Here is a 22,251-nt window from a genome sequence, read left to right as displayed (position 1 = left end):
TCACCCTACCCCCCACCCCCACCCCCAAAAAATACACCTGGAACAGCAGCTTTCAATATATGCTCCATACAATATTGCAGGAAAAAAATAGGTGTAGTTTAATTTTAAATATTTCTTGCTGTGATTAGATACATTTGGAAAAATTTTGGTGATTGTTCTTTTGGTAAGAGTAGTTTCTCTTTTAATTTCTTTTCTTTTTCTTTTTCTTTTTTTTTTTTTTTTTTGTGGTGCTGGGGATTGAAAACTAGTTTCTTTATTGTATAACTTCTTGGAGGATTTAATAGGCAAATGTGCATCTTGAATCAAGATAAGGGAGACGGAAGATATGCCCATAAAGCCCCTGGCAGGGAATGAGCGGCACTTACGAGGCCCAAACCAGTGAAAAGATGTTGATGTTTCTCATATATAATAGCAAATATAAAGAATGTCCACTTGTGAAAAATGAAAGAGAGCCAAATAAAGCTTTGAAATGTCACCTCTCAAACTTATGTTATTTGAGAGTGATGGTGCTTTATGGGTGTGCTCAAAATCCACCTAGAGAAGGACCTTGATGCCTAGGAAAAGAAGAATTCTGAGGATACCTCTGCTGCTCTACCTGGCACAACTAGACTTGGCTCAGTCTCTTTTCCATTCATGAGAGATTCAGGATGGTGAAATATTGGGAAACTAGCAACAGGAAAGGAACTAATTGAACTTGCCACTAACAGACCCAAGGCAACAGAGAATTGAAAGTAGATTGGTTCTGTGGATGGTGGGTTGTCTATTTGATAGCTTTGCCTTGGGCCCTCTTTTTAGTCTTCTTTTTCTCTAAGATGCTGAATAATTTCTCCTATGGCCTGTGTTTCATGTGGGGCTCTGTTTGCATTTACATGATTCAATCTTTAAGAACAGGAATGATCTCTTTCATAAGAACTTCTCTCCCCACTCCCAGACCCTGAGCAGATTACTAGATCTGCATGTAATGTTAGCATCAACACATAACCTGACTCAGAGTGGACCTCTGTGTTTATGGAATGAAGGAATGATAGACCTTTCAGATGGCAAAATACCCCTTTCCCCTCCCTGACCTGGTGTCCCTCCACAGCATGCCAGCACTTCGCATTCACAGGCTCCCAGATGGATGCTATTTTTCAGGCTGGCTCTATGGGAGAGATTGCTCAGCTCCAGAAGTCCCAGAGTCAATTGTGATGGTGGCATTTATGATATGATCACTTACACAGGGCCAAAGGATCAAATCTTCTCACAGGCCTTAATATCAGTCCTCCATGGAGGGTTCTTACCTCTATTTTTCAAAGTATTAAATGTTAGTCAGTTTTCTGTCATTGTGACAAAATACCTGAGAAAATCAACATAAAAAAGGGAAAAGTTTATTTTAGCTCATAGTTTTGAAGGAATCAGTCCACAGTCACTTGGTTCTTTTACATTTGGGCCTGTGCTGGTACATCAAGACTAGAGCTCATAGGGGTAAAGGTTGCTCACCCCATGGCAGCCAGGAAGCAAACAAGAAAGAGGAAGGGGCAAAGGTCCCCATATCACCTTCAGGGGTGCACCTCCAGTTACCTGACTTCCGTCCAGTAGGTCCCAACACATAAAGGTCTTTCCACCTCTGCATAGGCCACAGGTTGGGGACCAACCAAGCCTTAAACACATGGGCCTTTGGAGGACGCTTAAAATGCAAACCATAGCTGGGTGTAGTGGTGCCCACATATAATTACAGCTTCTCAGAAGGCTGAGACAGGAGAATTGGAAGTTCACAGCCAGCCTGGGCAAATTATGGAGACCATGTCTCAAAACAAAAATATTAAAAATGACTGGGATTTAGCTCAGTGATAAAGCACCCCTGGGTTTAATCCCCAGTATGAAGAAGAACAAGGGAAAGGGGAAGGGGGAAGAAGGAAATCAAGCCAGTTGTAGTCTAGGTAGAGGCTGGAAGATGGGTGAGTCTGTCAAGACAGAGAACATAGAGGAAAAGTCAAGTAATCATGCAGAGTAAATTTTTTACAATACATTTATTGTTGAAGAGCTAGACATTTGGTAACATTGTCAGGAAGAAAGAGATAAGATCACATGATGGAATGAGAATGGATTTAAGTTAAATTTTTACACAGGTTACACGGATGGAGCCCAGAAATTATTGAGAGTGATTTCTCCTCTCCTAGAGAAATTTAGCCTCTTTTTTTTTGTACCAGGGATTGAACCCAGGGCACTCTACCACTGAACCACATCCCCTGCACCTGGCCCCATTTTCTTTATTTTTATTTCATTTTTTTTTCTTTTTGGTACTGGGGAATGAACTCAGGGGCACTCTGAGTCACATCCCCAGCCTTTTTAAATATTTTTTTTAGAGACAGAGTCTCACTGAGTTGCTTAGGACCTTGCTTTTTGCTGAGGCTGGCTTTGAAATCAAGGTCCTCCTGTCTCAGCCTCCTGGGATGCTGGGATTACAGGTATGCACCACCATGCCCAGCTCCCATTTTCTTGAACGACAATGAGGTCTGCTGAAAGGAAAAAGGTAGAGTGGGCTCAGATTCAAAGTTGTGAATGTTATTTCCTATTTCTTTGAAAATCTTTGCTGCTGTCATTAAGTGAACAAATATTTATGGTACATGGTTTACATGGTAGGTGTAAAGGATAAAAACATAAGTAACACATAGACTCTGCCCTCAAAGTTTATGGATAAAGCAAAGAAAGCATTAAAAATAAGTGGTTCAGTGCCAAGGATATAGCTGGGTTCCATCCTCAACATTAAAAAGAAAACAAGCCATGGGTGGTAGCACACACCTGTAATCCCAGCAGCTCAGGAGGCTGAGGAAGGAGGATCAAAAGTTCAAAGCCAGCCTCAGCAACTTAGCAAGGCCCTAAGCAACTCAGTGAGAATATGTCTTTAAATAAAATACAAAAACAAAAACAAAAAAGGCTGGGAGTAGAGTGCCCCTGGTTTCAATCCCTGGTACCTCCCAAAAGTAAAATAAAATAAAAATAAGTGTGATAAGTGGCAAGATACACACAAATATACATAGTATGGAATGTGTGGAGAAGGGAGCAGGTAGATGTGTGGAGAAGGGAGCAGGTAGTGTAGTGAACAGGGAACTCCCCATACACCTCCCCCCAATACCCTTATTTTTGAAGTGTAGGTGATCAAACCCAGTGCATCACACATGCTATACAAACACTCTAGCACAAAAGTCCCTCTTGAGAAAAGTGATACTTAAGCTGATAACTGCAAATATGAGTTAAAGCAGAAGAGGACAATTTTATTCTGGGTAGAGAGAAGAATATACCCAAAGATGAGACAGTAGGGGTATAAGTGGAACTTAGAGAAGGCCAGGGTGGTCAGAGCACAGAATTCAGAAGTAGTGTGACAAGGGCCGAAGGTGTAGCTCAGTGGTGGACCACTTGCCTAGCTTATGTGGGTTCAATCACCAGTGCCACCAAAACAGAGAGAGAGAGAGAGAGAGAGAGAGAGAGAGAGAGAGAGAGAGAGAGAGAGAGAGAGAAAAGAAAAAGAAAGTATAAACAAAATGACTCTAGAGAGGTAGCCAAAGGTCAGATGCCAGGCCAGGAAATTTGGACTTTTTCCTAAGAGAGAGGTGGCACTGAATGATTCTAAGCAAAGGGATTAATTACACAATGAGATTAGTGTTGCTTAAGATGGAAGGACAAAGCCAGGCATAGTAGCACACACCTGTAGTCCCAGCAATTTGGGAGGCCGAGGCAGGAGGATCACAAGTTCAAGGTTTTTAAATATATATTTAGAAAATAAATATCTACCAAACAAACTATATATACGTATACATATATGCATAGTTTTTTTTTTCTGGTAAAAAATGTACATTACTTGCATATCCAACTTCCACCTGGGCCCATGTATACCCTTTTCCTAAATCTGTTTCTTGGAAGGACTAATTTTTCTTTTGGCATTGATGAATTTCAAGTATAAAGATGATACCTGGCTCCACTTCCAGGTCTGGCAAGCTGTTTAAGTTAAAAACAGAAACTACTGGCAAAAAAAGTCTTCTTCCCCAGATCATTCTAAGAGACCAAGTGATCTGTATAGGGCCCATGCCTTTCTCAATTTCCTGACTCCTCACCAGAAAGAGGCAAGTAGATTCTCTCCTAGTTGTTCCTTTCTTCTCTTTCTTCCATGGCTACAGCCTTTAAAGTGGAATTAGACAGTTGTACAGCCTTGTGGAAAATTACTCAGTTCAAAGGATGTGGCACAGAGGAACATCTACTCCTTCCTTCCATCTCTTTTGCCTTCATTGTAAGCTGTTCTTTTTATGGCAATTATAGTTGCTCATATCTTGCATGTCTTAGAATTTAAATGATCAGTTCTTAAACCAATTCTCATAGACTCCAGGAAGAGAATAGATGAAGGCATTTCATGGAGACTGCAGTCCAAGAGTATCCTTTCATTTCAGAGAACCATAGGAGAGAGACAGCATCCTCAGTCACATACTGTGTCTGATCTCTATTCTGGAGATCTTGAGGCAACAATTTCCTTGTTATTTCTGGCAGTTTAATTTACCTTTTGCAAATGCAGTATTGTTGGCATACCAAGCAGATAATTGCTTGGAGCAACTGGTCAGGCTGCTGGAGGCCAAGTTCAGCAAGTCCTCTGATTTTCAATCTTTGACTTCCTCTAAGCCTGAGCTCCCTGTCCTCCAATGACTTTTCTCATAGTATCACTCCAAGTTTCATGGCCAGCTATCAATCAAGATCTAAAGATCAAAATGTGGCATTGACTTTGCTAGCTGAACAAAATACAAAGGAAATATTATATTCATAATTGCTGTATCCTTTGCAATTGAAAAGACATTCTGTGTTGACCTTCTGAAGGTTTGTGCATAACATATTTTGGGACTTCTTAGTTGACTTGACATGTGTACAAATACTGAACACAGTCACATAAAGGAATGCAGAAGGCCAGGTGGGGATTGGAGGTAAGTGGAGAGTGCATGCCCCAGACAAAGAAAAGACCATCATTTTACTCCAAAGCCCTGTTGTCAGGAAGACCTCATGAAGCCAAATCTTACACTTTCCAAGAAAATGAAGAAATCTGAGTGTTTTGTTCTGTTTTGTTTTTGAGAAAGAGTCTCTCTCTCTCTAAGTTGCTTAGGGGCTCGCCAAGTTGCTGAGGTTGGCCTTGAACTTGCTATCCTCCTGCCACAGCCTCCCAAATTGCTGGGATTTACAGGTGTGTGTCACTATGCCTAGCCATCCAGTACTCTTTTTTAAAAATTAGGACTTGGGATGTGGCTCAGTGCTAGAGCACTTGCCTTGCATGTGCAAGTCCCATGTTCAATCCCCAGCACCACCACTGAAAAGAAAAAAATTAAATATTATGGGGACCAAAACAAAGCATGTTTACCAGCCCAGTGTTGAGGCAAAGAAGAGGTTAAAAAAATAGCAGGATTGTTATAACAAAGTATCAGCTGGGTGGCTTAAGCAACAAAAATTCATTTTCTCTCCATTCTAGAGTGAAGACTGAAAGTCTGAGATCAAGGTATTATCTATTTATTTATTTTTATTATTAATATTTTTTAGGTCTCCTTGGCTTGTAGATGTTTGTCTTCTCCTTGGGTCTTCACATGGTCTTCACTCTGTACCTGTGTTCTAATTTCCTCTTCTTATAAGGACACCAGTCATATTGGATTAGGAGACACCCTAATGACCCATGTTTATTTAAAGGCCCTTTATGCAAATAGTGTTACATTCTGAGATATTGGGAAGAGGACTTCAATGTTAATTTTGATCCAGGTGCAGTGGCATGCACCTGTTACTTGGAAGGCCAAGGTGGGAGGAACCTGGGAATCGGAGACCAATCTGGGCCACCTAGCAAGACCCCATCTCAAAAATCAAAACAACAAAACAAAAAAAAATGAATTTTGTAGGGATACAATTCAGCCTGTAGCAGCAGGTTATCCAACCTCATACGGCTGTTCCTGGAGCATTTACACTAGGCAGCCTGGCAACTAGTATTTATTAACCCTCAAATGTACCCAACTTGGTGGAAGAATCCAAAGAAAAAGATATACAGAAACAGACTATTAGAGAGAAAAAAAATGAGGTGAAGAGAGAGCCTACATTTTGGGAACAAATTTTTGCCACATGCACGCCAGATAGAGCACTAATCTCCATCACATATGAAGAACTCAAAAAATTTAACACCAAAAAACAAACAACCCAATCAATAAATGGGCTAAGGAACTAACAGGCACTTCTCAGAAGAAGATACATATTTGATCAACAAATATATGAAAAAATGTTCAACATCTCTAGCAATTAGAGAAATGCAAATCAAAACTACTCTAAGATTTCATCTCACTCCAGTCAGAATGGCAGTTATCAAGAATACAGACAACAATAAATGTTGGTGAGGATGTGGGGGAAAAGGCACACTCATACATTGCTGGTGGGACTACAAATTAGTGCAGCCAATCTGGAAAGAAGTATGGAGATTCCTTAGAATATTTGGAATGGAACTACCATTTGACTCAGCTATCCCACTCCTTGGTTTATACCCAAAGGACTTAAAATCAGCATACTATACTAAAACAGCCACATCAATGTTTATAACAGCTCAATTCACAATAGCTAAACTGTGGAAACAACCTAGATGCCCTTCAATAGATGAATGGATAAAGAAACTATGGTATATATACACAATGGAATATTACTCAGCATTAAAAGAGAATAAAATTATGGCATTTGCAGGTAAATGGATGGAGTTGGAAAATATCATGCTAAGTGAAGTAAGCCAATACCCCAAAACCAAAGGCTGAATGTTCTCTCTGATAAGTAGATGCTGATCCATAATGGGGGGGACATGGGAAAAATGAAAGAACTTTGATGGGGCAAAGGGGAGGGAGGGATGGGGAGGGGACATGAGGGTAAGAAAGATGGTGTAATGAGATGGACATCATTATGCTGGGTACATGTATGTCTGCACATATGGTGCAACGTTACATCTATACAATCATAGAAATGTAAAGTTGTGCTACGATTGTGTACAATGAATCAATGGATCATTCTGCTGTCATATATACCTAATTAAAATAAATTTAAAAATTAAAATTAAAAAAAGAAGAAGACTGGCCACCTGTTCTTATGACATGCTGTCATATTACATATGTATAACCTAAACAGAGAGGAACAGAGAAATAACAAATGGATCAGCCACTAAGGTTTTAAGGTACTTCTTGGGAATTTTCTAATCTCTCTCTGTGACTAGTTAAGAGAAGTAGCCACTGCTAAATCTGCACATACTCACCTTCTACAGATGAAGCCCTGCAGACAGTCCTAGTCTAGTCCAGTGCTCATAAGTTTCTATGCGTGTCCTTGGTTCCATCTTCCTGTGAGGCTGTATCTCTAATATCACCACTGACCTCCAATCCTCATCCTTGTCTCTAAAATCTGAACCAAGAAGGCTGACCTCAGCTTTCAGTGGGAGACATGGTGTGTCTTTCTAATGATGAAAGTATAGGAGACCTGAGATCTGTGATAAAGATCCTATAAATTCTTGATATATTCAGGATTTTAGGGAAAGAGCTAATGCCAGGGTGTCAAAGGTGGGGTTGGAACAGAACTCAAAGAAGATATGACCCCCAAACAAACCTAACCTCAGACCCAGGAAGGATTTCAGTTGTTTCACAGATTAACGGACTAACTAGGAAGAGAGCTGCCATAGAGAAGGGAAGTGGAGGGCATTTCCTTTAAACCTTGCATATCAAATGGTCTTCCAAGATGTACCACTGATGGCCAGCTAACTGCAGCAGCAGAGGTGGCCTGGTCACCCTGGGATGCATCTGGATCACCAGCTTCACATGATGAATTGCTCTGAAAAACTCTCTCTTCCCCTCAGTCCAATTTCCCCTTTGTCACTAGCTTCCTCTTTAGGCCCAGGCCTTCACAGGAAAAATATGCCGTGTCCCCTTGTGCCTCTCTTCCCAAGTCTGTGAGAGCCAGGGAGATTTTCCCTTTCAGCCTATATTCTAACAGAGTGAATGCTGTTCTTTGCAGTCCTGATCTCAGTCATGCTTTGGCTGATGTTAACTAGATCTCTTCTTTTTAATTTTTTTAAAATAGACATGATACCTTTATTTTATTTGTTTATTTTTATGTGGTGCTGAGGATTGAACCCAGTGCCTTACACATGCTAGGCAAGCGCTCCGCCACACAGTTACAATCCCATCCCTGTGAATTGGATCTTAAGTAACGTTGCTACATTATCTTATCACCTTATACTTAACTCCTAAAAGAATGTTTTTAGCTAAGCCAAAAAAAAAAAGATGGTTATCTAGTTTTTTTAAAGACTATTTTAAGTTGGGTGCTGTGATTCATGACCATAATATCAGTGACTCCAGAGGCTGAGTCCAGAATATCACAATTTTGAGGCCAACATCAGCAGTTTGGTGAAACTTTGACTTCAAATAAAAGGGCTGGGGATGTAGCTCAGTGGTACAGCATATCTGGATTCAATCCCCAGTATTACAAAAACAAAACCAAAACAAACAGACAAACAAAAAACTCACACATTTGAAGAAGTCATCTTTTAAATTTATTTATCTTTTTGGTGGGGGTTATTGGGAATTGAACCCAGGGGCACTTTACCACTAAGCCCAGTTCTTTTAATTTTTTGAGACAGGGCCTTGCTAAGTTTCTGAGGCTGGCCTTGAACCTGTGATCCTCCTGCATTAGCCTCCAGAGTCTCTGGAATTACAGGTATGCACCACCATGGCTGGTACAGTAATCTTTTTTTGTTTGTTTGGTCTCAGTAATCTTTTTTATAAGCAATTTATTGAGCACTTGTTCAGTAAATTTATTGTGCGTGTTTATAGTTTATAATAAGAAAATTAGGAACAACCTGAATAGCCATTAGTAGGCTACTTTTGGAATAGCTTCTGTACTGTTTAAATTTTCAATAAGGGCTGGGGTTGCAGCACAGTGGTAGAGCACTTGTCCAGCAGCAACAAGGCCCTGGATTCCATCCCCAGCACTTAAAATTTATTAATAAATGTTTGATAATGAAAATACATTCATATTACTTCTATTGAGTTATCTCCTTACCTTTCTAAGGAGTCCCCAATCTTTATTTTTCCCCTTTATAATAGTTCTCCCTTTTTCTCAGTGAGCTATCAACATGCAATTATCACTGTAGTATTTCTAGGTCTAACTTTTACTTTTATTTTTGGTGCTGGGGACAGAGCCCAGGGCCTCATAACAGGCTAAGGACATGCTCTATCCTTAAGCTACTCCTCCAGCCTTGAAACATTCTTACCGTTTGTTTCTCGTTGTTTATCTACCTCGCTTCAAGCTCCTTGGTGCAGGGAACAGCCCTTCATGACCTGTCCCTGCTCACATTTGCTGCTTGTCTCACATGCCTATATTCTGCTTTCCAAGTACACTTTGCTTGTTTTGGATCCTCTGAAACCCCAGCCGCGTGGCTTTGCACTGGCTCTGCTCTCTGCTTTCAGTCCATCCACCGCCTCCAAAATCAAACTGAAGCATCACTATTTCTCCATCCTTAGCAAAGTTCAGCCCACCCTAATATGTTCCAACAGAACTTCTGGTCTCTTCTCATACCGTATGAAGTTTCTTTTCTGATGTGCATGCTGTGGTTCCTCCTTGTCCATGTCACCTTCCCCATGGAATGTATGTTCTTGGGAGCTGATGGATGTGTTCATGGCAGTATTCCCCACTGAAGACAGACCTCTTTGGATGTTAAATGCAAATAAATTAATAAAGTAATGAATGAATACATGTACAATGCTTTTTCCACTAGTTTTAACTGTTCGCTTTGAGCTAGACTCAATCATTTAGAGCGTGGGAGGCTCGTGTGAATTTGGGGTGACACAAAATAAAACACAGTCACGATTTAGCTTTACACAAGCATCAGGATGGCTTTTCCCTGGCTCTCAGTTTCAAGCTCCCCAAAAAGGAGATCAAGAGAAAGTCAAGAGAGGCTGAGAAGAGAGAGGGAAGCACATTTGGAAGTGAGCTTTTTTTGGGGGGGCATGGTTCTTAGAAAGTTCTATCCATAAAAGGGCAGAAGGGGTAGGATTACAAGGGAGCAGGTAAGTGTAACTCAACCCCGGCAGGTACACCTACACCTGGAGACACGCCTTGCTATCCCAGCTGGGACAATGCCCACGTCACTATGAAATGTAGTGATTGGTCAGAGCCCCCTGCTTCAGGAGTGGAAGGCGTGGCCATTCAGAGCGGCTCCCCACAGAGGTCTCATGTAAAATGCTCAAGATCAGCCTAAATGGGAGGGAAGGCCCCTTCCTGCTCACAGCAATGAAACTCCTCTGTGTTCCTCAGCTGCACAAGATTTTCTGACTTGGGGTACTTCAGTAGATACAGTCTATGTCTTTGAGGTTTATCTCAGGTTTGACCCCATACTCAGTTCTCTTCTCATTTGGCTTTGTCCCAGGTAGGCACAGTATGGGATCTTTATGGTATAAACCTGTTATCAACACAATTTTGAAATCTGAAAATATTTCAAAATGAATTCCTGTTGGGTGCAGAGACGCACACCTGTAATCCCAGCTCCTTGGGATGCTGAAGTAGGAAGATCGCTAGTTTAAAGCCAGCCTCAGCAACTTAGGGAGATCCTGTCTCCAAATAAAAAATAAAAAAGGATGGGAATGTGGCTCCATGGTTAAGTACCCCTGGGTTCAATCCCTGGCACACAAAAAATAATTGTCAATTAATTAACAGAAAATGAATTCCTTCAGGATGTTTTGTCTGCATGTGGATGTAAACTTGCCTCAGAACTAATTGCTAGAACTGTTCAAAGCACCAACACTTCTGTACCCTCCAATACTCTCTACAGCCCCAGTGGAAAGTAAATCCCATAGGCAAGTTGGCTTATTTTTTTCTTAGAAAAAAATAAATATAACATATATGTAAGTTGTAGAATAGAGCACTATTTTTTGTTTTTCTTTCCATACCACCTAGAAAAATGCATGGTATGATAAATAATACATGTTGAACCAATCAATGAATCTTTTCTGAATAAATGAATTAGAAAGATAATCATCTCTGTGCTGGGGTTGTGGCTCAGTGGTAGAGCACTCACCTAGTATGAATGAGGCACTGGGTTCGGTCCTCAGCACCACATAAAGATAAATAAATAAAGGTATTGTGCCCATCTACAACATATATATATATATATATATATATATATATATATATATCCCCATAAATATGTAAAATTATTATATGCCAATCAAAAATAAAAACACAGTGCTGGAGGTGTAGCACAGTGATATATATATATATATATATATATATATATATACACACACACACACACACACACACACACACACACACAGAGACAAACATCTCCCCAATAAAATATCCATCATTCAGTCAGACAGCTAAAAGCATAATTCCAAGGGGAATAGAATTTTCCTACAAAATATATGGGGTTTGACCTAGAGATGCTCTACCACTGAGCTACATCCCCAGTCCTTTTTAAAAAAATTTTTTGTAATTGTAGATGGACAGAATGCCTTTATTTTATTTATATATGGTGCTAAGGATAAAGTGCCTTGTGCATGCTAGGCAAGCGCTTTGCCACCGAGCTACAGCCCCAGTCCCCCAGTCTTTTTTATTTTTTATTGTGAAACAGGACCTCACTAAGTTGCCCAGATGGTTTTGAACTTGCCTCAGCATACCAAGTTGCTGGGATTGCAGGCATACTCCACTACACCCAGCTGTTATTCTACTTTCGAGACTGATTCCTTCTTTTCCTGTCTACATCTTGGAAGTAGCATGGCTCTTTCATGAGGTTAAGTAGTGGAGATATCTGGTCTGGTTGAAAGACCATGGAATAGAGTGAGACGACTCTGGGTTTGAATCCTGGCTTCATTATTTTACAATTGCATGACCTTGGGAAAACTACATATCCTGAGACCAAGTTTTTTTTTTTTTGTGGATTAAATGGGAATAATGATATGATCATCATACACTGTATACATGTATTGAAATATCACACTGTACCCTATAAATATGTACAATTATTATATGCCAATCAAAAATAAAAATATAGGGCTGGGGGTATAGCACAGTGATAGAGCCTGATTTTGCACCTGAAATGGAGTACTAAGGCAAGAATACTATGGTTCAGAAATGAATACTTTTTTAGGCTGGAGATGTAGCTCCATGGACAAGTCCTTGCCCAGCATGCTCCAAGTCCTGGGTTCAGTCCCCAGCCCCCTGCCACAAAACAGTTTTTCTAAGGCCACTTGCGGGCAGGGATATGAAAAGAGGCTCAGAGCCACCATAGTGTGGGTGTCATCACAAGGTCTCCCTATACATCTATTTGTCTATATTTTATTTATTGACTGAGCAGTCACATAGGACTCACTAAGTATCAGGCACTAGTCTAAGAGTGTTTTTTTAAACATATTTTTTAGTGGTAGATGCACACAATACCTTTATTTATTTATCTTATGTGGTGCTGAAAAACAAACCCAGTGCCTCACACATGCTAGGTGAGTGCTCTACCACTCCACAACCCCTGCCCCTAAGAGTGTTTTTAATGTTAGCCCACCCAATATGGATCATTTATAAATTACAGTCTGAATTTGCTTCTTTTTTGGTCCTGGGCATTGAATCCAGGTTTGCTTTACCACTGAGCCACATCCCCAGCCCTTTTTATATTTCATTTTTTTCTTTTTATTTATTTATATTTTAATTTTGAAACAGGATCTCACTAAGTTACTTATGGTCTTGCTAAGTTGCTGAGGCTGACCTCAAACTTGAGATTCTCCTGCCTCAGCCTCCTGACCCCCTTGGATTACAGGTGTGCACCACAGTGTCCAGCTGGATTCTCTTCTTTTTCTTTTTTCTTTATAAACCTGTTCCTCAGTGTCTGGGGAATCAATATAGAAATGCATGGTGACTTTTATCATATTCCCTACAGTGCCTTGTTCAGCCAAAGAGGCCTGTATTACTTAGTCAAGTGATCGCTCACTCTTGTATTCCCAGTATTAGATGAGTCATTCTAAGAGTCAGATTATTTGCTCAAAAGTTTAAATATAACATCAGCAAGTTCAGCAGGTCTTTTCACCAAAGTTTCTTATTTTAAGACAAAAATATAAACTGTCATTAGCTAGAGCTGGTCTTAGTTGGTGGAATCTTTTAATGAACTCTCTATTCTGAGCCCCAGCAGTTTTGAGGCTTGTTAGTACCAGAAGAGCATTTGATCAGCCTAAGTGGCAGAGTAGCCTAGAAGTTACCAAACAGACTTCTGGCTTTGGAGTCTAGTTCTCCCTGTTTCTATTTTGTGATCTGGGGTGATTACTTACCTTGTCTATATATCGGTTTTCTCATCTGTAAAATTAGGATAACAATAGAGTAGGCACCATATCTTTTTGTTTTAGTTTTGGTTTTGGGATTAAACCCAGGGACGCTTTACCACTGAGCTTCATCCTCAGTCCTTTTTATTTTTCATTTTGAGACAGGGTCTTGCTAAGTTGCTGAGGCTGGCCCTGAAATTGTGATCCTTCTGTCTCCTGAGTCACTGGGGTTATAGGTATGTGTCACTGTCCTAGGCCAAGTACCATATCTTATTAGTATTGTCTTCCCAGCTCTTAGCACAGTGCCTGGCCCAAGGTAAAAAGGCAGTAAATAAGTGTTGAACTGTCACTGAGAAAAAACTCTAAATAAACCCTCTAGCTTCACTTGCCTTTAGTTGACTATTTTTTATGGAAAATTTTTCTTTGTTAAGAAACTTAAGATTTGGGTACATCAAATAAAACCATCTTGGGGGGGGAATCAAATCCCACTAGGGGGAAAAAAATAAAACTGTCTGGGATATAGCAGAACTCAGATAATATAGCCTAATAATTGAAAAATTCTAGGCATCTCATAATTGACCTTTTAGTTCAAAATGACCCAATAAATGTGCAACTTGTGGTTCTTGATGTTGAGGTCCATAGACAAACTAGAAAGTCTTCAAACCTTGAGCTGATTTCCACAAGGGGTCGTTTGACTTTTGAATTGGCCTTTCTTTGTCTAAGAGCTAGCAACAGTGCCCATCTTCTTGGCAGCTTCTTTCTTGGCATCATGAGCCTATAGACCACAGCATCATCCACCTTGGAGTGAGAAACTCACGGGACTCCAGCATGTGTATGGCTCAGAATTTTTGATCTCCAGCAGCATTCCCATGATCTTTCCAGCCAGGTTTGAATGTATTATTTGGACGAGTGGAAACAAATGTTCTCCTATTATTTGCTTCTGTTCTTGAGGTGGTGCTGCAGCCAGCATGGAGGCAGTCAGAGGCTCTTGTCCTTGTACATGGACTGCAGGGTGAGTGCCTGCTGTATGGCAGGATGAGGGCTGTGAGTGCTGGAGGCATACTTATGTGGTGCCACAGCTGGAGGAGCATCAGCAGCAACTCCAGCATGAAGTGTCAGGTTTGGCACAACTCTGAGTGACAGTAAGGAGGCCACAAGAGGCCGGAGCATTACCGTTGGAGATAGATGGTGAAGAGTAAGACAAGACATGGACTGGCATATAGCACTTGTCATTCCTTAAAAGCCTTGAGGTCTCCCACATTGCTGCCAGCCTCATCTGTGCTCACTAGTTAAGTGTGTAATATGGAGGTGTTCCCAGAGGCTGCGGAACTGCTGGCATGAAGTAGCCACCAGTTGCAGGTTGGAACTGATTTAAGATGGCCTTGGCAGGGAGAGCTCTCCTTCTAGCCAACCACTGCATATACTGAGTGGTCAGGTGGGCCTTTCTCTCTTCCTTCCCCCCAAACCCATGATGTGTTCATTCATTTCAGGAACTGTTTTGGGTGTCTCTTCAGGAGATGAGAAGCAGATGAAGCCAAACCCTTTGCTTTCTTCCATCCTCCAACATTACCTTAGCACTGGTGATTGATCCAAAAGGAGAACACTCTTTCCTTAATTTCTCATCATCAATATGTCTTCCAAGTTCTTAATATAGGGATTCACCCCCTGGTATTGATTTGTTCTCTTCTGTTTCAGCACTCAAGTTTTTGTTTTAATTCAGCCTGCTGTTCTACTTTCTTCATGGAGGGTAGTGTTTACTGGGAATTAAACCCAGGGGCCCTTAACCATTGAGCCACATCCCCAGACCTTTTTTGTATTTCATTTAGAGACAGGGTCTCACTGAGTTGCTTAGGGCCTTGCTAAAGTGCTGAGGCTGAATTTAAACTCACAATCCTCCTGCCTCAGCCTCCCAAGCCACTGGGATTATAGATGTACACCATTGTGCCCGGTCGTTCTCCTTTCTTCTGTTCATGGCCTATTGATATGACTTTCCCACTGGTTTCTTTTCCATTCATCTCTTCCACCGCCTTATTGGCATCCTCATGGTTTTCTTTTCTTTTTTTCTGTTTGGCATTTTATTTATCATAAAAATTGAAGTAGTATATTTCAAATTTCTTACGTATCAAGGTTTAAACTGAAAGTGTGTACACATATATTTATATAATAAACATGACTTATTTAATTATATATTATAATTATGATATATTGTGTTTTTGTTATTTAACAATAATATGGAAACAAATGTCTACCATTGGTGACCAAATATTTTCCTGACATCACATTTTGTTGAAATAAATAAGCTATGATGCATTTAAGCACTTTTTAAAAATACTTTTAGTTGTAGATGGTCACAAAACCTTTATTTCATTTATTTATTTATTTTATGTGGTGCTGAGGATTGAATCCAGTGCCTCACATATGCAAGGTAGGTGCTCCACCACTGAGCTGCAACCCCAGCCCGACATTTATGCACTTTTAACTACTACTGCTTAGTTTCATACATTTAGTGGCAACTTTTGTTTAACATTAATGTCAAAATGAAATTAAAATAAATATAATCCTACAAGTTTTTTTTTTTTTTTTACAACTGAATTCTGAAAGTCCTTGTGGTTATCACAACTCACAAAGCCAAAGCCTTTGGATTCCCACTGGGATCTCTCATTGCCTTGACATTCAGAATCTTACCAAACTGTCTGAATACCTTTTTCAGACTCTCATCCTCTATCTCTTCCCCAAAGTGGCTTCTTTGTTTGTTTGTTTGGTGGTGGTGTTGGTGGTGATGCTAGAGATTGAACCTAGGGCCTCATACGTGCTAGGCAAGCACTTTGCCAACTAAGCTAATATCTCCAGCCCCATTCCCAAAGTTTTTGATATAAACATTGGTGAATCCTTTAGCTTTGGTTCCCAGCTCAGCTTCCTGTTTTTTGTGAGACTTAAATCTGCCCATAGACACTCTGCTGTCATTGAGGGGCATGCTGTTCATCTTCTCCACTGCCTTATCACAGCCTCTTGGGTCTCAAAGGCGATAAACCCTTAGAGCTGTTCTCATCACACTCTACCTTGCAAGACAGAATGTTCCCAAAAGCAGACAAAGTTTCATAAAGTACCTTCTTATCTATAGATTTGTCCAGATTTTCTCAAAGAGGGATCCCTCTGTGACCACATGATACAGATCAGTTTTCCCTTAATCACTTCAAAGTTCATGGTATCCAAGGTCTGCTCAGTGGTGGCTGGCTGATGGAAGCTAACATAGGCATTTAGTTGACTTTTTTTATTTTTAAGGTTTTTTTTGGTTTGTTTGTTTTGTTTTTTGGATATTGATGGATCTTTATTTTATTCATTTATTTATATGTGGTGCTGAGAATCAAACCCAGTGCCTCACACATGCTAAGCAAGTTCTCTACACTGAGTCCCTAATAGACTATTAAAATCACTATTTTGGAAGGTCACACAGCTGAGCAATTAATCATTAGTCTCCCACCAGCTTTGCTGTAGATGACACCTCTGACTGAAGCCACCAAACAGGTTAAAGCTCTTCTCCAGAAAAAAAGCTGCTTTCTGTTCTCCACACTATTCTGTATCTTAAACTGCAAGGTTGGCTATTCTGGGGAAAAGGAACTAAAATGACATGAGTCATAGAACTTACTAATCACTAACTTTTCCCTAGATTTACAGAACCTGGATACTGAGTGACTTTCAGATAACAACCACATGTGAATCAGAAAAGCAGACAGAGGTGGAAGGAATTTACAACCCTCCCCCACAGACTCATAGACTAAAAACATACTTCCCCCAAATTGCCATATAAGCCTTGTGCCTCAAGCAGATGGCCTTTGTTGGTGATAGTTATCCATCTTTGGTTTGCCAACTTTCCAAATAAATCTTTTCCCTTGCTCCAACAGTTTGGCCTTGAATCACTGGCCTTTTCCAGGGTTAGTAAAGGAATTGGGTTCAGTTCAGAACAGCAGTGTCCACAGACACCTGCAAAAGATGGTGCTCTGTGCCCTGGGTTTGGGTAGAATTCTTCAGTTTGCCAAATTCTAGTCCTAAATCAGACTAGAATAGGCTCATGTGGCTAGATCTTAAGACCTTCTGTGGCTGGGGATGTAGCTCAGTTGGTAGAGTGCCTGCCTCAAATGCACAAGGCCCTGGGTTTGATCCCCAGCACCAAAAGAAGAAGAAGAAAAAAAAAGACCTTCTGTGGCTTCCATCCTTATTTAAAGGGAAAATTTAGGGTAAGAAAACTTCACCTCTTTACAATAAAACCATAGCCAGTACATCCAAGCCTGTCTTCTCTTCTCTTGCACAATTATGCCTATTTCCTATCTCCTCACTCCCAATTAGAAAGGCAAATGAATATTATCCTGAAAGTGGAAAGTAAAAAGGATTGAAGGGAGACAGTTTAGAAATAGCACCCTATCTTTGGGACATAATGCCTGGCACCATTGATTCTGTTTCCTCTTTCCTTCCTGATTCAGAGAGTGGTAGAAGTCTGGAATGATGATGGTTTTATGAGAGTCAGAGAAGCAATTGACTTTCTTAATCTGTCAGCTGTGCTCACCTACTTAGATGTGACCAAGGCAGAACACACTCTGAAGATCTTGCCCTTGAAAGGGTTGTTCTCTGGACTGAAACCCAATCTAATATGCATTCCCATAGTGAGCACCGCCTTACCATCTTCTTCTTTTAATCTAAAGTGGCATTTAGCCTGGAGAATAAGGAGATTGGCTCAACATTTTAAAAATATATTTATTAATTGTAGGTGAATACAATAGCTTTATTTTATTTGTTTATTTATTTATTTCTTTTATGTGGTGCCAGGGATCATATCCAGTGTCTCACACATGCTAGGCAAGCGCTCTGCCACTGAGCCACAACTTTGGCCCCTCAACACTTTTTGATGACATGAGAGCAGAGGGCTAGAACAGATGCATTTTGGAATCCTCTTTCACTCTTAGAAAATATGTAGGTGTTGCCTCCTATTAGCCAGGTGCCATGCTGAAAGCTTTTATATTCACTTATCATTTAGTTCTCATAACATTCTTGGGGAAGAGCTAACATTTCCTTATTGAGCAGATTAAGAAAGCTTACACTTCAAAAGGCAAAGAAATTTGACAAGATCACCTAGTTCCCAGTCAAACCTCATTCAGTGAACATTTGTTGATCCCCTGTTATGGACCAGGCACTGGAATAAGCTCTAGGACTAGGAAATGAATAAGAAAAATAGTCCTGCTGGGTGTGGTGATGCACGCCTATAATCCCAGCTGCTCAGGAGGCTGAGGCAGGAAGATTGCAAGTTCAAAGCCAGCTTCAGCATCTTAGTAAGACCCTGAGCAACTTAGCGAAACCCTGACTTAAAATAATATAGGAAAAGGCTGAGGATGTGCCTCAGTGGTTAAGTCTATGACATATCACGGAAGCACAATAAATGCCTGTCAAGCAAAGGCTGAAACCCATACATTCTGAAGTGAGTCTGCATAGCATAGAGGAGGTGACCATTAAGCCTATTCTACTCATGGCCCTACCCCCACCCCACCCCACATCTGCCTTCTGAGAGAGTCCACTGCAGTACCAATGCAGCATGACAGGGAAGTTTGCCCATGGGCCAAGTATCCCGTGTCTCGGCGTCAGTGCTGCATAATGTGAATCGTAGGGATCATGTGTGGGAAATTTATTTGTGCAGCACATAACAATAACAGCAGATATAGGGCAGCATTTCATAAGTCTTTATGAAAAATCCATTAATCCTCTCCTGGAGAATGTAAACAGGCACAATATCTAAAAAAGGAATCTGATAGAAAAAGTTTGGAAAAGCCTGAAAACTCTATGCCCCTCTTAGAAAGATACAGTGTGTATTGGTGAAGTAAAGGCTCAGAAGTCTGGTGATAAAGAAAACGGTCAACACAAAGCACCGCTGAACACAGTTCAGGACGTACTAGTGTGGAGGAATAGATAGTGAATTAGAGGTCAAAAGACAATAACTGAATTATCTCTGCCCCCAATGCAAATGTTCAAGATTCGAACATTTAAGACTCCCTTTTGGAGCCTTAAATTCTTCATTTGTAAATTAAAAGAAATGAAACTTTAAATCTAAGGACTAGGGACTTAATTCAGTGGTAGAGCACTTGTTTAGCATGTGCGAAGGCCCTGGGTTTGATCTTCAGTACCCCATGCATCCTCCCACACACACTCACAAGCCCATTGCAATGGCACATGCCTATAAACCCAGCGACCTGAGAGGCTGAGGCAGGAAGATCCAAGTTTGAGGCCAGCCTGGGCAATTTAGCAAGACCCTGTCTCAAAATAAAAATAAAAAGAGAGCTGATGATATAGCTCGGTAGTAGAGAGCCCCTGGGTTCAATCTCAGTACCCCACACACACACACACACACACACTCAATCTAAAATGGCCCTTCTAATGGCCCTTCTAATCCCCAGTTTCTATCCTGCTACAACAGATGAACAGCTCTGGCTTTGATGCTTTTGCTGGGGCTAAAAGGCCCCCACAATGGGTATATAACATGGTCTCAGCTCTGCCCTACCCAGCCTGAGAACAGCTGGGCAAGAGCTTGGATGTTCTCTTAATGTAGCCATTCCCTTGGTTGGCTAGGTCAGAATGGAAATTATCTGGCAATTCTGAGCTATTTGTGCCAACTCCACAACCTTTAACCTCAGAAGAATCACCATTCACTTTTCCTTTTCTCCTAGGCAAGGGATGCACCACTGCTAGAATCATCACCCTAAATGTCCAAAGAAGCAATTGGTTTGACATTAAAGTGAAACTCTATTGTCAAGGTAAGGAAGCAGTGGATAGGAGAAATCTGATAATGATTATCAACCAGGACCATGAAACCCAAGTGCCTGCCAGGAGACAAGCTACCCAAGCATGTAAAGGGAGAAATGAGGCCTGAAGTTCCCCTGGTCTTGAGAGAAGACATAACGAGGTCCACTCCCTTTAAAGTTCACGTATGGAAAAGAAAGTACACATGGCTCAGGTCAGATTTTGGAGTCATGGATAGTTCACATGGATAGAGTCAGCTGACTGGTGTTTCCCACTGATGGAAAGGAGGACCCTAAAAGGAGGACCCTGTTAGCATGATACCATGTTCAGAACAGAGAAACCACACTTGCTGCTACAAAGGGTAGCTTCCAAATGGCTACTGTTTAAGGCCCACATTACATGTAAGAAGAGTAGTGTTATCCTGTGAATATCATCTCAGAAAAGGCAGAATACCATCATTATTAGGAATGATCTGTAGCCAGAATTTCTCTTCCACCCTCTCCAGGATCCTTCCTTTTTCCTTTCCTCTGTCCTGAAATATTATAGAGTATCCTGATGTTTCTGGTCTTGCACTGAGTTTCAGCATATTCGTGGACATAGTGTTAGGTAAATTTTTGTCTCTGTGACCAAAATACCCAACAAGAATAACTTAGTGGAGGAAAATTTTATTCTGCCTCATGATTTCAGAGGTTTAGTTCATGGTTGGCCAAATTGCTCTGGGCCCAAGGTGAGACAGAACATCACAGAGAAAGGGCGTGGTGGAGGAGCACAGCTCCATTTATGGTAGCCAGGAAACAGAAAAAAAAAGGGTGAAAGGGCTGTTGAAAAGATGAACCCTTCCAGGGTCACCCCCAGTGAATTGCCCCCAGTGAATCGCCTGTTCCAGCCAAAGCCCCACCTGCCTATAGTTACCACCTAGTTCATTCAAACTAGGATGAACTGATTAGGTTACAGATCTCACAGTCCAATCATTTCACCTCTGAACATTCCCACATTAACACAGGAGCTTTTGGGGGACACCTTATATCCAAACCATAACAGATCTCATGCAGATGTGTACAGTGTCGCTTTTATAGGGGTTGGGTTCAAAAGTGTTTGACACAAAAATCAAGCATTGTCACAATTAACCTTGGAAGTATTTTAAATCTTATGTAAGATTGGTGAAATAGTCATACTCTGAGAAGAACAAGGACAGCTAAAGGACCTTATCTTAACTGAGAAATTACATTACTCATCCTAACTTCTCCAGGCCATGGATGGACTTAGCATACAGAGTGGTGCTATTTAAATTGCTATTTCTTGGGGCTGGGGTTGTGGCTCAGCAGTAGAGCACTCGCTTCACACATGTGAGACCCTGGGTTCGATCCCCAGAACCACATAAAAATAAGTGAAATAAAGGTATTGTGTCCAACTACAACTAAAAAATAAATATTAAATAATTGCTATTTCTTTCATGGGATTTTATTTTTCTTCTATTTTGTCTCCTCACAACTCCTTCTCTCAATATGACCCTCTGGCCTCCCTTCCCTTTTCTCTTTTTTAATTTTGCTTCAAATGCTAGTCCCTAACTTGCCTTATACTAATCTCAGCTTTGGTTGGGTTTTAAATTTGTTTTCCTCCCTCTTATAAAACTCCTTGCGATTACATTGAAGCCACCCAAATAACCCAGGATAATCTTCCATCTCAAGATTCTTAACCTGGCCTGGGTGTATGGCTCAAGGGTAAAGCACTTGCCTAGTATTTGAAAAGCCCTGGTTTGATGCCAGTACCATCAAAGAAAAAAGAAAAAGAATCTTTGACCTAATCACATTTCCACAGTCCCTTTTGCTGTGTAAATTAACATATTTATAGGCTCTAAAATTTAAAATTTATGGATATCTTTGGGGATCACCATTCTGCCCACCACAGAAACCGTGTCTGTCTTATTGGCTGCTGTATCTCTAGCAGTTAGCACACAGCCTGTCTCATATATTAAGCTCTTGAGAAACAAGTGTTTAATTGGCAAGTGAAGAATGGTAAACTAGAGTACTTTTTTTTGTGTGTGATATTAGGGATTTCAATCCAGGGGTGCTCTACCACTGAGTGCTTCCCCAGGCCTTTTTATTTTTAAGATAGGACCTCACTAAATTGCCCAGCTTGGTCTTGTACTTGTGATTCT

The 22,251-nt window shown here is 40.7% G+C and overlaps 2 pseudogenes; both read right to left on the bottom strand.

Moving 5' to 3' along the window:
• Positions 1–14,598: 14,598 nt before the first annotated feature.
• On the bottom strand, positions 14,599–15,778 carry LOC139701345 (polyadenylate-binding protein 4 pseudogene; annotated as a pseudogene).
• Positions 15,779–15,933: 155 nt separating this feature from the next.
• LOC114093212 (polyadenylate-binding protein 4 pseudogene) lies at positions 15,934–19,515 on the bottom strand (annotated as a pseudogene).
• Between the last annotated feature and the right edge of the window lie 2,736 nt (positions 19,516–22,251).

The sequence above is a fragment of the Marmota flaviventris genome, chromosome 8, assembly GCF_047511675.1.
Source record: "Marmota flaviventris isolate mMarFla1 chromosome 8, mMarFla1.hap1, whole genome shotgun sequence".
Lineage (NCBI taxonomy): Eukaryota > Metazoa > Chordata > Mammalia > Rodentia > Sciuridae > Marmota > Marmota flaviventris.
The sequence above is the reverse complement of the archived record's forward strand: the minus strand, read 5'-3'. Positions and strand labels throughout refer to the sequence as shown.